The 17027-nt window shown below is 35.3% G+C and overlaps 1 protein-coding gene and 1 long non-coding RNA gene across 3 annotated transcripts in view; both read right to left on the bottom strand.

The window, feature by feature from the left end:
• Window positions 1-17027, bottom strand: part of LOC121416823 — a 35840-nt gene that overhangs the window by 9988 nt on the left and 8825 nt on the right. The gene's annotated exons all lie outside the window — the stretch shown is intronic.
• On the bottom strand, window positions 6412-17018 carry LOC121416824. Its single transcript, XR_005970260.1, has 4 exons — window positions 16908-17018; window positions 14844-14973; window positions 8722-8834; window positions 6412-6896 (listed from the first exon to the last, which is right to left on the bottom strand). It is a non-coding gene; the product is annotated as an uncharacterized LOC121416824 (long non-coding RNA).

Raw genomic sequence — 17027 nt, forward strand, 5'->3', positions numbered from 1 at the left:
CATTACAGGTCGAGCAAACCGACCTTAAACAAACAGGAGTAATGCCGAAAAAATTGTTAACAAATCAGAGACGAATAGGTTCTCAATCCATCAAAATTAGGCCATATTCTGACAGAATTGGTCGCAATTTATTCGAGAGAATGCGGTTTTGGTCTAAACCTGGCTTAGTTTGTAAATTGCCTTGTTTATATTTTAGTCTTGTGCATGTCTTTTTGGGGGGAGTGAAAATTTTTGAGAAATGTGAGACGTTATGCGATCCCGATTTGTTAATTGCCGTGAACCGGTCTCCAACTGGTCGTAAAAGGCTTGCCAGGTGTGTATTGACCATTTTAGGCCCGTCTTGACAAAATCGCTCAAAGTTATCCAATAATTGTCGACCATCGTCCCCGAAATTTTTTCATGCAAAATCTAGTTTTTTTCGGAGGGGGGGACGACACTACAAGCAGGGTTGTCGGTAAAGGGGGGGGGGGGGGTGGGGTGCAACGCCTCCCACCCTAATTTCGTCGGTAATCATCGGTAAATCAGCGCTGGGGAAAATGAAAAAAAAGGGGAGGAGGAAGACACAAGGAATGAAAGGGGTAGACAAGGTTTTGATTAATTAAACTTTTTGCCGGTGTAAAGAAGCGGTCTCTGAGATGTATGTAAAATAATAAATTTTTACGCAAGCGCAGGGCTGTTGGACTGACGCTTGTCGGGAAAATAAGAAAAAATGTCGGGTTACGCATGGCTGTTCCAACTACTCCATGTACCTTGATCTTACATGATCTTATTGAGTTCCATTATATTTGAAGGTAAGAAAATGTCAAATTATTATTATTACTATTATTTATTTGGCCATAAAAAACATACAAAAATTGTACAATGTTATTGCAAAAATACAATTGGAAATTGAATAATCAAAAATAAATATGTAGAAAATAAAAGAAAATAAGAAAAGAGCAAGATTTTTTTTTTCATTGGCCAGGGCTTGCAAAAATAAAATTCAGTAATATTGCCCAGAGGCATGCGAGTATTAATGGAAAAAAAAACATTGAGAGAGTATTTTACATTCAGGTATATAAAATTACACATTATTAAAATCCAAAAAAATACATTCAACAAACCTTATTAACAAGTATGTAACGCCAGGCAATATAAAAGAAATAAAGAGGGGTATTGGAAAGATTTGAATACCCTTGCTGGGCTTAACAAATAATATGTGTAATGCTTAACTGGACTGACGCTAGTCAGGAAAATGATGAACTGTCGAGTCATGTATGACTGTTCCAACTACTCCATTGCATGACATAGCATATTGTTATCGTTAGCACACTTTTATCGTGAAATTACATGTCTTCTCAAGCGATCGTGGGTAGTTCTCTGTAGGCTATCGAAAAATGATTAGAAAGTCCTGGTTTAGGTCTAAATAAAAAAAAAATATTCCGCTTGTGCTCGCATTAAGATACAACGATTGTTAAATTGCATATGCATATATGAGTTTGTTCTTCTTCTGTATTGACAGTTAACCATTTTTTTCACTTTGGACCGTTCTTAAAATGTTCCAATTCGGGTTAGATAATCAAAATTTCATCATGCTCTTTTCGCTCGCACATGTTTATCGAAATAAACAGCTTGTTTACTTACAGATGCATAAACTGAGATATTTTAATGCAAAAAGCATGTAGAAAGGTTAAGTTTTCAAGTCTAACTATCTAAAAAAAATAGTTTCCGCTTCGCGCTCGGATTTTGCTTATTGAGATACTCAGCTTGTGTAATGCAGATGCAGGATATGAGTTTGTTTTAATGTGAAAACACGTTAAAATATTTACTTTTCAAGTCAAAATATCCCAAAATTTTCAACTCGCGCTTCGCGCTGGCATTATGCTTATTGGGATACACAGCTTGTTCGAATAACGATGCCGAATCTGTGTTTGCTTTATATAGAATAACGTAAAAACATAAGCTTTAAAGTAAAAAAAAATATCCCCAAAATTCAATAGTTTGTTTTAATGTAGAAACATGTAAAAAAAACCCGGTTATTTTCAAGTCAAAATATCCAGAAATTCTCAGTTCGCACGAATACTCTTCCGTTTCATGAGTACAAAACTACATGGCCAATGTCCGATTTCATATCTAAATTTTAATTGGATAACCATTGCGTTTATTATTGCAAAAGGATCACACTCGCGACAGTTACTTATTTCTACGCCGACATTCTTCAAGGTTACATTACTTCGGATGTTATGTTTTTAATTCCAAATCTGAAGAAAACTTAAGCTTGCGCTTCGCACTTTTTTACAGTGTTTTGTATATATATATATATATATATATATATATATATATATATATATATATATATATATATATATGAGTTTGTTTTAATATATATATATATTCATTCTCCATGGAAACCCAACTATGTTCAGAGAGGCTGCACTACCTATCATCAGCATGATGCAGCCTCCTGTTGGGTCCCACATGCTATAAATGGACCAATGCATGTTTTTACTGGCTTATTTCGAAAGGGTGGGTGCTGTCGCGTTAGGGTGCGTCAACGCGAACGCGAAGATTCGTCCAAAGCCCCCCGGCTTGGCCGAAAGGGTGCGCTTGGAGCGTTACGTCACGTCGCGTTCACTGGAACGCATCCATTCGTCCAAAGTCAAGTCAAAATATCCAGAAATTCTCAGTTCGCGCGAATACTCTTCCTTTTCATGAGTACAAAACTACATGGCCAATGTCCGATTTCATATCTAAATTTTAATTGGATAACCATTGCGTTTATTATTGCAAAAGGATCACACTCGCGACAGTTACTTATTTCTACGCCGACATTCTTCAAGGTTACATTACTTCGGATGTTATGTTTTTAATTCCAAATCTGAAGAAAACTTAAGCTTGCGCTTCGCACTTTTTTACAGTGTTTTGTATATATATATATATATATATATATATATATATATATATATATATATATATATATATATGAGTTTGTTTTAATATATATATATATTCATTCTCCATGGAAACCCAACTATGTTCAGAGAGGCTGCACTACCTATCATCAGCATGATGCAGCCTCCTGTTGGGTCCCACATGCTATAAATGGACCAATGCATGTTTTTACTGGCTTATTTCGAAAGGGTGGGTGCTGTCGCGTTAGGGTGCGTCAACGCGAACGCGAAGATTCGTCCAAAGCCCCCCCGGCTTGGCCGAAAGGGTGCGCTTGGAGCGTTACGTCACGTCGCGTTCACTGGAACGCATCCATTCGTCCAAAGCCCCCCCGGAAGTGCCGAAAGGGTGCGTTTTATTTTGTTTTTAATAATAATAATAATAATAATAGTAATAATAATACTAACAATAATAATAATTACAATAATAATGATAATAATAATAATGGTAATATTAATAATTATAATAATAATTACAATAACAATAAGCAAAAGAAGCGGAAGGAGGAGGAGAAGGAGAATAAGATAATGATGATGAAAAACAACAATTACAAGAAAAATAATATCACCAACAACAATGATAGTAAAAAAATAATTACAATATGAAGGAGACGAAGAAGAAGAAAAAGAAGAGGTAGTAGTAGTAGTAGAAGAAGAAAATGATGTAGAAGAAAAAGGAGTATACGATAATGATGAAGAACAACAATAACAAAAAAATATCACAGACAACAATTATGAAAATACAAATTTAGTAATAATTAAAATGATAGTAATTATAATAATATGAAGGACAGGAAGAGGGATGCAGAGGAAGAAGAGAAAGAAGAAGACAAGGCAAACGCCAAGCGTTGTCTCGCCTGCATATTGCAGTCATGAAGAGAATGTATGTCAAAACTATGCTGTATGACTTCCGAGGCTGTCAGCAGTTTAGGGGCTGAATTGTGGTTCTGACAGTTTACATATGCAAGAATGCTATAGGCCTACTTTATCCCTAGGAAATGAGATAACACTAAGAAGTGCTGTTAATACTATGAAGCTACATGTATAATGACTTCCATGGAAGTAAGGAAATTAATGTTAGTGAAAAAGAATGTAATTCATAACAATGTGAGTGAAAACTTTGACAGCCTTTCTATTGTACCTTTGGCAAATTTGTGTGAATATTATAAATGGTGTCAAGAACTATAGCTCATTAAATAAATAACAACAACAGCTTTTAAAGAATAAACAAGTAAAATACAAAATCTGGTTCAATTATAGAGAGTACTGAGTTCTGAAGTAAAATGTTCATTGACCTTTGACCTTAATCAAATTCAACTCACATTCGAACTTGACCTGCACCTTCAAAAGATGGACCTCTTGTATGAATTTGGCAATCCCACCTCGAAGCTGTAGAAAGTTATTGGGTGTACAACATAGCACAGTGCCAGTCATGGAAAGTTCATTGACCTTTGACCTTATTCAAATTCAACTCATATTCGAACTTGACCTGTGCTTTCACGAGATGGACCTCTGGTATGAATTTGGTGATCCCACCTCGAAGCTGTAGAAAGTTATTGGGTGTACAACACAATTGTTGACGACGACGCCGCCGACACCGGAAATAGTGATACCTATGTCTCGCTCCGCTACGCAGGCGAGACAAAAAACCGAAGGAATTATTTTAATTACAATAATAATAATAAGAGGAAGAAGAAGAAGAAGCAGAAGAAGGAGAGGAAAAAGTAGAAGCGGAAGAATAAGAATAATAATAAGAGGAAGAAGAAGAGGAGAAGAAGAAGAAAAAGAAGAAAAAGATGAAGAAGTTCGAGGAAGAACAAAAGGAGGAGGAGAAAGAAGAAAATAAAAAACGAAGGAATTATTTTAATTACAATAATAATAATCTAAATAATAGCATGCTCCTTCTCCTATGGATCATAAAAATAAAAATAATAATAATTATAATTATAATAATGATAAGATATGCTTAATGATAATAATAATAAAAATAATAATAATGATAAGAAGAGGAGGAATAAGAAGAGGAAGAAGAAAAAGAAGAATAATAAAAGAAAACAAGTGGAATGCCTCTGGCAGTCTCACCGGCATCACGCGGTTCAATATAGCAGCAGTTCTGACTTTGAATACTACTCTAACTCACACAAGGTGTTCAGTGATACATGGTTACTCTTATGTCCACTTTTTATGAACTAGACCAATAAACTTACAGAGATATGATGGTTATTCAACAAAAAAAACCCAACATGGCCAAAGTTCATAGACCTTACATGACCTTTGACCTTGATCATGTGACCTGAAACTCGAACAGGATGTTCAGTGATACTTGATTACTCTTATGTACAAGTTTCATGAATCAGATCCATAAACTTTCAAAGTTATGATGGTAATTCAACAGATACACCCAATTCGGCCAAAGTTCATTGACCCTAAATGACCTTTGACCTTGGTCATGTGACGTGAAACTCATGCAGGATGTTCAGTGATACTTGATTAACCTTATGTCCAAGATTCATGAACTAGGTCCATATATTTTCTTAGTTATGATGACATTTCAAAAACTTAACCTCAGGTTAAGATTTCGATGTTGATTCTTCCAACATGGTCTAAGTTCATTGACCCTAAATGACCTTTGACCTTGGTCATGTGACATGAAACTGTAATAGGATGTTCAGTAATACTTGATTAACCTTATGTCCAAGTTTCATGAACTAGGTCCATATATTTTCTAAGTTATGACATCATTTCAAAAACTTAACCTCAGGTTAAGATTTGATGTTGACGCCGCCGTCGCCGTCGGAAAAGCGGCGCCTATAGTCTCACTTTGCTTCGCAGGTGAGACAAAAATGAAGGAATGATTTTAATTACAATAATTATAATAATTAATCCAAATACTAACATGTTACTAGTCCTATTGATCATAATAATAATAAAAAAATAATAATGATAATTATAATAATAATGAGAAAAATAATACTTAATGACGATAATAATAATAACAATAATGATAAGAATAATAATGATAATAATAATAATATCAATAATAATAATAATAATAGTAATAATGATAGTGATAATAATAATAATAAAGATAAGAACGATGATAATAATGATAACATTTGAATAAATTCCCTTTTTTTCATTTCATTAAGAAAATTCAAAGAAAATGTATTTATCTTTAGTCAATGACAAATAAAAAGTAGACATTTCAAGAATCATATTTTCATCTATAAAACTATATTTTCATAAAAATTATTCAATACACAGGAAACATCTTCAAATGTACACAATTTTTTCACACATAATTTTCTTCAACCTGAATAAATCATTGTGCATTTTTTAATCAATAATGTCCAATAAATTCTAAAAAAAAACTGTGGTGTCATTGACTTTTGTACAAGTTTTTCAACATTCATTAGTGTTGTTGGTGTTGCCGCTGCTGTTATCATCATGGTTGCTGGAATTTATTTTCTTTTTGCTGCTGCTCTTGGTGTTGTTGGTGTGATTGTTTCATTGCTGGTGCATTGCTACTGATGTTGCTCAAGGTGTTGCCTGTGTGGTTGCTCTTGTCATCGCTGCTACTGCTGCTGTTTACAAGTATGGCTGTTGCATCCCCTGATGCATTTATTGATGTTGCCGCTTGTGTTGTTTCCTGTATGATTGCTTAATCCTTGACATTGGCTTTGTTTCTACTGTCGTTGTCGCTACTGCTGTTGATGTTTACCACTGTGGTTGTTGCATCTCTTGATGAAGTTATTCATGTTGCGCGCGATGTTCCCTGCATGGTTGTTGGAGCTCCTGCTGCTGTTGATGTTGCCAATGTGATTGTTGCATTTCTGCTGTAATACATGTAGGTATTTTTGCTGTTGCTCTTGATGTTGTTGGTGCGGTTGCTGCATCTCTTATTGCAGTTGAGGTTTCGGCTGCTGATGCTGTTGTTGCTCCTGCTGCTGTTCATGTTTATTGAAGTAACTGAAATGGAATTAATTTATAGAGCATGTGATATTTTATTAATAAAGATATTAATTTCCATGATTATTGATACCAAAGTCATTTATTCCTAATTTAATTATCGCTGTTAAAATTCTGCGAAAAATCTCACTGCTCATTGATTATGAAAATTTATGCGTAAAATCATAAGTTTGCTCTAATAGACCAGTTCGTAGTTACTTCGTGGACAATTTTGGTCAAATGACCTTTCATTTCTTTCATCATGATAGGCAGATTTCAAAGCAAGATATTACGTAAGCTTGCCTTACATAGCAGGATGAAGAAATTGAATAGACCAGGTGACTAGAATAGCACACAAATGAACACGTAATGAAGGCATTTGTTGCATTCCTACTTTGAATGCATATCTTAGCATGTTGCACAATGTACTTTGCAAACTGTGAAATACCAGTCGTTCGTGGAAGCATTGTTGTTTTTTGTGGATGAAAATGAAAATGACAATTCAAAAGAATATATGAATAATCAAGACATCAAAGTTGGTGCTTATCTCATTAGATTTTAAAGCACCATGTCACTTTAGTACAAATGACCTTCTTCTGATCATGCATAGAATCTTTTGATCATGCGCAGAAAGGAACTACGAACTGGCTTATTAATAAAATAAAGCCCCTAAAATGCTCATTTTTGTTTCACATACTCTAGATAGGCATCTGATCAAATTTATTTTTCAAAAATGTACACATCACATTTATTTTCTTATGTATTCTATTGTTTTCTAAATTTCTTATGTATTTCTTTGTTTTATGACTTTTTGCTTTTCATTGTGTTTTCAATGGAAATTTTCGGGGACTTTATTTTTACCATAGACAAGATAAAATTAAATGATTTTAAGCTGTAAAAGGAAACATAATGATACATTTTATGAATTTTGGCTAAAAACACTATTTGCATTGGATTTGTACACAAATTCATGTTTTTGAGCAATTTTGGGTCTGCATGCACTTACGAAATGTTGCGTAATTTCGGAAATGCGTACCTGGGGGTCACAATTTTGGTCTCAAAAGTTGCGCGAGAGTCTTGAAAGTAAAAAGTCAGCGAGCGACACATTAAAAAAACTTTGAGCAGCTGATTTATCGCGAAAAATGTCGAGCCCCCCCCCCCCGTCTTCTTAGGGTTAAACAACCAAAAAAAAATGCATAAGAAAAAAATTAAAATGTACATGTATACATAATTGATTTTAATGACTTTAATGACAAAATAAAGGGAGTCAAAATCCAAAATTATCACATTTGTTTTTTATTTCGTGATTCAGAACCAACCTGCTGATTTCTGAAGTGAGTGCACAATCTACAGGCAAGATCCTGAGCCACCCCCCCCCCCTACCAAGATCATTTGAATAAGTGAGGTTTAATGACTGCTTTTGTAGTCATTAAATTTATCTGATTTATACATGCCTACAAGAGATATAAAAAAAATTGTGTTCTTTTTGGGGTAATTTTGCAGTGTTCCTAGCTGACAAAGCAGAGGGTGATGGTGTGTGGGGGGTCTAATAGGAATGCAGAACAATGGAACATTCATTTACTACTTTGGCAATAGAAAGCAAGTCACAGCATCTAGCATTGATTGATATTGGATGTTTTACAACTGTCCAAGAAATATCATCATTAATCATTTAAGCATCTAAGCACTTATTATCTTATAGACTTATAGATGTCACTGTTTTCAAATATTGACTGCTAGAAGACCAAATAAAGAAGAGAACAGTACTGGCAATTTAATTTTTTTTTAATGTGACTACTTTCTTCGCCAAAGTGAGGCAGTCATACTTAAGAGTGTTTTAACTTACAAGTGACATCACATTTCCTGCCTTCTTGTCTGGCTCTCCAAAACCTTCAACCATTTATACTTGGGTAACTTTGTATCTCGCATCCGTCTGAAAAGTTTGGGTGAAGCCTCCACCTGAAGGAAAAAAGAGTATTGAACTAATTGAAATATTTGCCACAATCTTGTATTTCTTCTCACATGTATATGTACATGTCTAAAAACAGGAAATAAAACATCTTTTGATTACCAGAATTCATATAGAAGGGGGTAAACAAAGGGTTCAAGCTTTTATTATTTTTTTTTTTCTTTTCCTCTTCTGAGGTACTTTATTTCATAAAATCAAAATAACGATATAGTCACATGTATACAGAATTAATCAACAGGTATAGAAAAGAAGGAGTAAATACAAAATGCAGAAATTGTAAGAGTATCTAAAACAGAAACTTTTCAAGTTCTTCTAAAACATCTTTCTTATTTTTGTATTTCCACTGAACATAATTCCTGAAATCACTTTTAAATACCATCCAAATTGATTGACTATTGAACAATTTATTCTTAAAGTAATTTAACATATATACTTTGTACACAGCATATTGTGCATAAATTAATAATAGATTAATCAAATCAAATTTAGACTCGCTGATTTTAAAACCAATTACAATAATCTTTTCTTCTAAGTAAATGTCTTTTTTAAACCAATCTAATATTAAAAAGTGAATCTTTTTCCAAAAATCAGTTACTTGGTGGCATTTCAACAAAATGTGAATAGATGATTCAGGTTCGTTACAAAATGAGCAAATAATGTTTGACGAGATCTTCCATTTAAAAAGATTTTCTTTAAAAGGTAAAATATTGTGCAATAATTTGAAATTAAATTGTCTCACTTTATTATCTCTGATATTTTTCAATTTAAAATCTAATACGTTCTTCCATTCATAATCAATTGGTAGTTGACAGATTTCTTCCCACCAACCAGAAACAGGGGGGTTCTCTTGTTCTGATTCATTTAGTAATAAATAAAAATGTTTTGCTTTCATGCAACAAACTTTAATGTAATCACCAGATGATATTTCAAACATTTCTGGTTCATTTTCAGTTTCAACTTTGGTGTAAACTGAATTTCTTATTTCACTCACCCATACTTTTGGAAATGCCTTTTTCAATTTAGAAAATTTGAAATTTATTAACAATGAATTTGTGCCCAATCGTCTTTGCAATGAGACACACGATATCCAGTGCCCATTTTCAAAAAGGTCACTGACTTTTTCAATCCCGTTAGCTTTCCACTCTTTAAAATATAAGAGGTCATTTCCGTGTTTAATATTGCTATTGTACCATAAGACTTGATCGAACACGTCTTTTACGTTATAAAAATGAATATATCTCAGTTCACTCCAGTACATAAGTAGGTTGACATAAAACTCTGGTAATTTGAACTTCGTACATAAAAAAAGCATATCTTTACTCGAACAGTTCATTCTCAAAACCTCCGATACATCTCCGATGCGGTTTATCCAGAATTTAAAAAATAGTCTCCATTGTGACTTGTCACCTTTAAGGTATTTTGTGAACCAAGACAATTGTAATGATAAAAATTTGGTCCTTAAGTTCACCATATCTAAACCCCAATTTGCTGGAGAGCGAGTAACAACCGCTCTCTTGACTTTTTCTTTTTTGGAACCCCAAAGAAAACTGTATATTAATTTGTTAAGTTTAGTCATAATATTCTTTGGAATTGGTAAACATGTCCCAATGTATACAAATTGAGAAACAACAAGTGTTTTTATAATTGTTATCTTTCCATAATATGTCAGGTTTCTCATTTTCCATACCCTCAAAAGAGATCTCACCTTCTCAATTTTAAAATCCCAATTTAAACTTTCACATTCTTTTTGTTTGGCGGAAATGTATATACCGAGGTATTTTATGGGCTGGTTTGTCCATGCTAAATTGTCCAGTTCCTTTTCTTGGAAAGAGGTAGACATAGCATTTGTTTTCATTAAGTTTAGTTTTGGGCCTGCTAAAAGACCAAACGTTTCAACTTCTTTCAGAGCCAAATTTCCCGACTCTATAGAGTTTACAAATATAACAGCATCATCTGCCAATTGTGACATAACGACATTCTCTTGAACAATACCAACTGGCATGACTGGATTTTCTGAGGGAATTTGAATTCCATGAATGTAAGCATTTTGTTTTATTCTCACTGCCATGACTTCGGCGACCAGTATAAAGAGGAGACCTGATAAAGGGCAACCCTGCCTCACACCTTGCTCTATTTTGAATTCTTTGGAGACCCAACCATTATTAATTACCTTCCCTATCGCATTGTTATAAAGAGTTTTAACCCAAACTTTAAAAGTTTCTTTAAAACTCAGTCTATCTAGTAACAAAAAAAGGAATTCGTGACTTATGTTATCGAATGCTTTTTTGAAGTCTAGAAAAATTAAAATCCCTGGGGAGTTCTTGTAGTGACAATATTCAATAGTATCTAAAACAAGGCGGATGTTTTGTACAGAGGAACGTTGTTTTAAATAACCAGTCTGATCTGCAGAGACTATGTTTTCTAGCACAGCATACAATCTTTTACAAAGTGCTTTTGCAAGGATCTTGTAGTCAATGTTCAACAATGAAATTGGTCTCCAGTTGTCTATTACTCTCTTGTCACCTTTTTTATGTAACAATGTAATGACAGCCTGTTTCTGGCTTTCAGACAACTCTTGACTTTCAAAGCCTTCGTTTAAACTATCGATCAACATATACTTCAAATCATCCCAGAAGCACCGATAGAATTCTGCAGTTAGTCCATCGCTGCCAGGGGATTTGTTATTTCTCATTGTTTTTAACGCTTCAAAACATTCCTTTTCTGTTATTAAGCCTTCGCAAGCCAGTGCATCATCCTCAGAAAGAGTAGTTAAATTTGTATTTTTTAGGTACTTTTTTATTTCGGAATGTACTCTTGAAGACTTTTTTGAGTATAAGTCTTTGTAATAATTTGCTATTTCTTTAATAACGTTTCCATTACCAGTAATGATTTTTCCATTTTTATTTATACAGTCAATTTCTTTTTGTTTTCCATTTTTTTTTTCTAAATTGAAAAAAAAAAAATACTTGTTAGATCTTTCGCCAGATTCCATCCACCGTTCGCGAGATCTTACAAATGCGCCCCTACATCTATGTGCATACCATTTTTCAATATCTGTTTTCAGATCGTTCATTCTTGCTATGTCGTTTCTTTCATAATTTCCACTGTCAACTTTCCTGCACAATAACATGTACTTTTCGTACGTTCTTTTATACCATTCCATCTTTTCAATTTGCTTTTGCTTAGCGAATTTCATGGTAAACTCTCGAATCCTTATTTTACACATATCCCATTTGGTTCTTGCATTCATATAGCATTGAAATGATGTAGAGTTTATAATACACTTAATACGTTTCTTATAGACGGAATCATATAATAATGAATTATTAAATTTCCACGTCCCCTTTCCTCTCGTAACACTTTCTATCCTTAATTTTAGTGATATAGCACAGTGATCACACTTGATTGCAGGTCTGATATCAGTACTTTGAACATTACAATACAATGATGAAGAAATCAACCAGTAATCGAGTCGAGATGATATCCCTAACGATAATTGACGCCAGGTAAATTGTTTTCCGAGTGGATACCATTTTCGCCATACGTCACTTAGACTAAATTTATTCTGGATATTTTGTAACCCTTTAATTTGTTTATAAGCCTGTGAACAACCTTGGGTATCAAGCTTGGGATCTTGTACACAGTTCCAATCACCTCCAAATACGAGTAAATCACCCTTTTGTTTTATATCTCTTATCCAGTTATACATTATCTTGAAAAATATTTCTTTTTCAGATTTAATAGTTGGGGCATAAACATTAAGAAGAAAGTATGTATTTTTCTTAACACTCAATCTTACAGCAATTGCCCTTCCGTTGAATTTCACAAAAGTGTCGAGTATTTCAATGTTATCCTGTTTCTTTATTATAGTCACAACGCCTTTAGAATGATTCGTTCCATGGTTGAAAAAGCACAGTTCACCACATTCTGATCTAAACGCATATTCTAGCTCAGTTGTTAAGAAGGTTTCTTGTAATAAAATTATATTCGCTTTTTGAAAAGATAACCATGAAAAAATAACGCCTCGTTTTACTTTATTCCGAATGCCTCTGACATTAAGAGAAATGAGGTGTAGATTCTGCGTTTTCAAGTTAGAACAGATATGGACCATCTCTGCACCTTCAGGAATAATTACTGTTCAATTGTTGTTGTTTTTTTCTTCATTTTTTCTGTTTTCTCCTACGCTTGACGGGTTTTTTCCCTTGTTTCTTAGGGCTAGGTGTTTCAGGAGATAGATACGAGTCGGATTCTTCTTCTTCATCTCCCGAAGCTGTTGCGTCTGTGTTTGTTTCTTCCTCTGTGACTGCCGACTCTCGTGAACTTGCTTTCTCGCTACGTAGGTATTCAGATATGCCTGGTTGCCTGGATGACGACGCTTTCTTTTGTTGCGATTGGCGGCTGCTTTTAGATCGCGTAATCTTTGGTTCCATAGGTATGGGGTCGTCAAGGTGAGGCGTCTGTTCGGTGACGGGGGTAGCTGCATTTCGCTTGGACGCGATGAACTGGTCAATTGTCGCCTGGGCATCGGGGGTGATATCTGCTGTGCGGGTGTTATCTGCCTGTTGCTGCGAGGTGGGCGTGGTCGTACAGCTGCAATCACGCTGGATGTGTCCAGGTTGTTTACAACTGCGGCACACAACCGGGTTAATGCAACTTGAACGATGGTGCCCTTCGTTCAAGCAGTTGGAGCATACTACCACCTTGCTTGTGTTGGTTGTAATTTGCCCTGGGTGGAAGATTCTCCCTTTGAAGAGGCCGAAGGTCATGAAACGAGGGAGGGGTTGGGATGGTTGCTGGATGTAAACAGTCCTATCTCCAGTTAGACAGTCTGTCAACTGCCCATCAACACGGAGCCGTTGGTACGTGGGTTTCCCAACAGTTTTATATTTCCTCCTCTCTAGTTCGTCACAAATCAAGGAGTCATGGGCTGACAGGGGTATGTCCTTAATTATGAGGCGAATACATCCATCCATTCCATCATTTAAGAATGGATTTTTATCGTATACTGCGATATTGACATTCCTTGCGTTCAGGCCTTTTGTGATGAGCTCTATACGGGAGTCTTGGGACGTCAGATATAAACGCCATAAACCTCCGATTTTTTGAATCCCTCTAATGCCGCTACTTTTTGTTGTACGAGCAATGCACTTGAAAAGTTCTTCACTTGATATATCTTTGTCATTACTAGAGGGGATGTCCTTGTGTTTCACAAACACCGGTTTAATGTCAGTTGAGTCTATTGGAGGTTTAAACCGGGCTTTTTCTGCGTAGGCCGCCATCTTTCAAAAATAGCCTGGGCGTTAACCTCAAAGTTGGAATCTCAAAATATCAAGACCATGCAACAACATCCAGTTTCCAAATAGATATATATGTTATGTCACTATATTTACCTTAGATTCCACTAGTCCTTTCTCAAAATATATATCCAAAAACGTTAGAAATATAGGGTTTAATCACTCTCCGGGAACGGTCGTGACCTTATCCAGCGAAGTTGAATTGCGCCCTTCAAGCTTTTATTATGTTAATCAAAAATAAAAATAGTAAATGACATATGCTCTGGCTGAGAAACTTAGAGAAATTATTCCTCGTAATGTAGCTTGTATGTACATACACATGAGCAAGTAGTGAAAAATGGATTGAGGGGTGTGAGTAGGGGCTACGCAAACAGAAGGGGGGGGGGCTGGGGTCGCATGTTAATTGTAGAGTTTTTAAAGTGAGCGACCATGCAAAAAATCATGACCAAATGGTAATTTTTATGTTTTTCAGCTCCCGCACTGTTTTCCAAAACCATGTACAAAAATGACCATCTGGATGATTTTTTGCATGGTCATGGTCTTTCATGTCTATGTAATGTCTACATTACAAACGGACTTTAAAATCTGGTACAGTGCGATTTCATTATCATTGATGTGGGTTTTAATGATTTAACATTCTGCAACCTAAACAATATCCTTCATTTTTTTGTCATCATTATAGCATTTTACTAGTCTACATGTTACCTGTGGTTGCATTTCAATCTCAGTGTTTCTTCACCCATTGCCAAATCTTCTGCCACATGTTCATCAGATTGGCCCCTGGCACATTCCTTGCTGTAGTAGACCAGTCAGAGCCAAGCTCTCTAGTTCCAGTCTGAAATTAGAACATTAATATTACATTGATATAACAAAGAAATATGTAGATTGACACAGTGATCATTGAAAAATATTGCACTTTCTATGAATATTGTTGACATTTTATAAAGGGGAATGATTCAAATATACCAATCATTTTTCTTTCTTGTTGTATTATCCTGAAATTTCTAGAATCGACCAACAATCGGTCAACAATTAATTCTTGTTAATTCATATAATTTCCACTTGATTATAAGCAAGACAGTCATTAACATATTAATCATACAAATAATAAAACATTTTTGTCATTAATATATTTTTGAATTAAAATAAAAGTTTTTTCTAACCCAATAGCACATGGATACCTTGCTGGTTTAATTTACTGGACTTTGTTCAATAGTACTTTATTATGAGATTCAAAGGCAAAAAAATACTTGGGCTTGATGAGATCCATTGCATATTCCCCTTTATTTTTGTTCTAATGAATGGACCTTTAAGTACCTTTACGTGCTATTTAAGGTTAGGTTTGACTAGATCTAGACTCTAACTTTATGTGGTACGATAAAAATGAAAAATAAAATTGAAAAATTGAAGAGCCCCGACTGGGGGATTTCGCATTGTAAGTCCCATAATGGTGGCTGCACGATAGCTAGACAGCTGGCAGCTGTCTGTTTCGAGGAGTTTTTAAACATTTTTTTTATTTCTCATACACAGACGGCTTGCTATTGTGCAGCCACCATTAGGGGACTTACAATGCAAAATCCCCCCGTCGGGGCTCTTCAATTTTGTCTTTAATGAATAACAATTTTGAAAATTAACGCGACCAAAATGCAAATTTATATTCCCTCTTGGCAATAATTCCCCAAAACGGAGAAAATTGAAGTTAAAAGGAACAAAACAGTGACTTACCTCGGCTGTCGCGCAAATTCACTTCCCCTTTTTATCCGATCTTAAGTACGTAAACATATGGCCATTGAGTCCCCTGTACAGATCGCGCTAGAACTTCGGTCTCTGTATTTGGTGAGTGAAGCCAACGGAGTTCAGCTGAACAACCAGCAAAACAGGGACCGAAGCTTTTGGTCTACTGCCACGGGTGCACCATTTAAAACTTATAATATCTAGATTTTGATTGGGTGTGAACGCACCTCTGCCACATAACTCCCCCCTGAATCCTCGCCTGCTGTCGAGTGCCTCCATTTCGTTTGACTTGTGTTCGCTAAGCCTATATGCTAAATAAGTTGAGAATATCCAATTTATCACTCACACTATCAATATGTGATTTAGCTCCTGTCCAATTCCAATGACTGTAACACAGAATTGGGATGGCCACATTGGATTTGTGTACATCTATTGCACACGCTGGTAATCGAGGATATCCCCGACCACACCGAGCAACAAAATTAATACAAAAACCAAAGGAAAAGAAAAATTATGATTTTTAATATAGAATGTCAGGCCAAATCGTGGTTTTGGGAACCACTCGTAGATTTGTGTACGCGCACTTGTGTACAAAGTGAATGGAGGTGGAAATAGGGTAGTGCGTGCGCGTGTGACTGAATAAAGCGCTGCTGTATGAAGTGAACGGTGGTTCCCTATATCACGATAATGCCGAATGTCATAAAGGTAAAACAATATAAAGATTTCTCTTAGCAAAATTACAGCCCTGTGTGGATCATAAAAACGTGTATGGACAGGGTCGCGATGGGTCGTTGTGTGGACCTCAGTCAGATACTTAGTTCTGCAGACACAGAAACACGGGTATGGGACTAGACTGGATTATGTACTGTCAAGTTTGTCGATCGTATCGACCACTCATCCTACGAACGAGGTTGGTATCGACAGGGTTCCTGCCAGAAGATTATCTTTTCTTGTAATTCAATTGATAATTACGCACCACAGATTATTCATCACCTTACATATAATATGAACGACATTTTGAATGGTTTTACTTACGGTAAAATCCTCATTCACCTCTCCGGTGACCTTCACTTCTGCTAATTTCTTCGTTTCATTTCGAATCGTCGCGGCGAAAACATCAAACAAACTTTACATTTTGATCAAAACTTTGGGAGT

This window comes from Lytechinus variegatus, chromosome 6 (assembly GCF_018143015.1).
Source record: "Lytechinus variegatus isolate NC3 chromosome 6, Lvar_3.0, whole genome shotgun sequence".
NCBI classification, from domain to species: Eukaryota; Metazoa; Echinodermata; class Echinoidea; order Temnopleuroida; family Toxopneustidae; genus Lytechinus; species Lytechinus variegatus.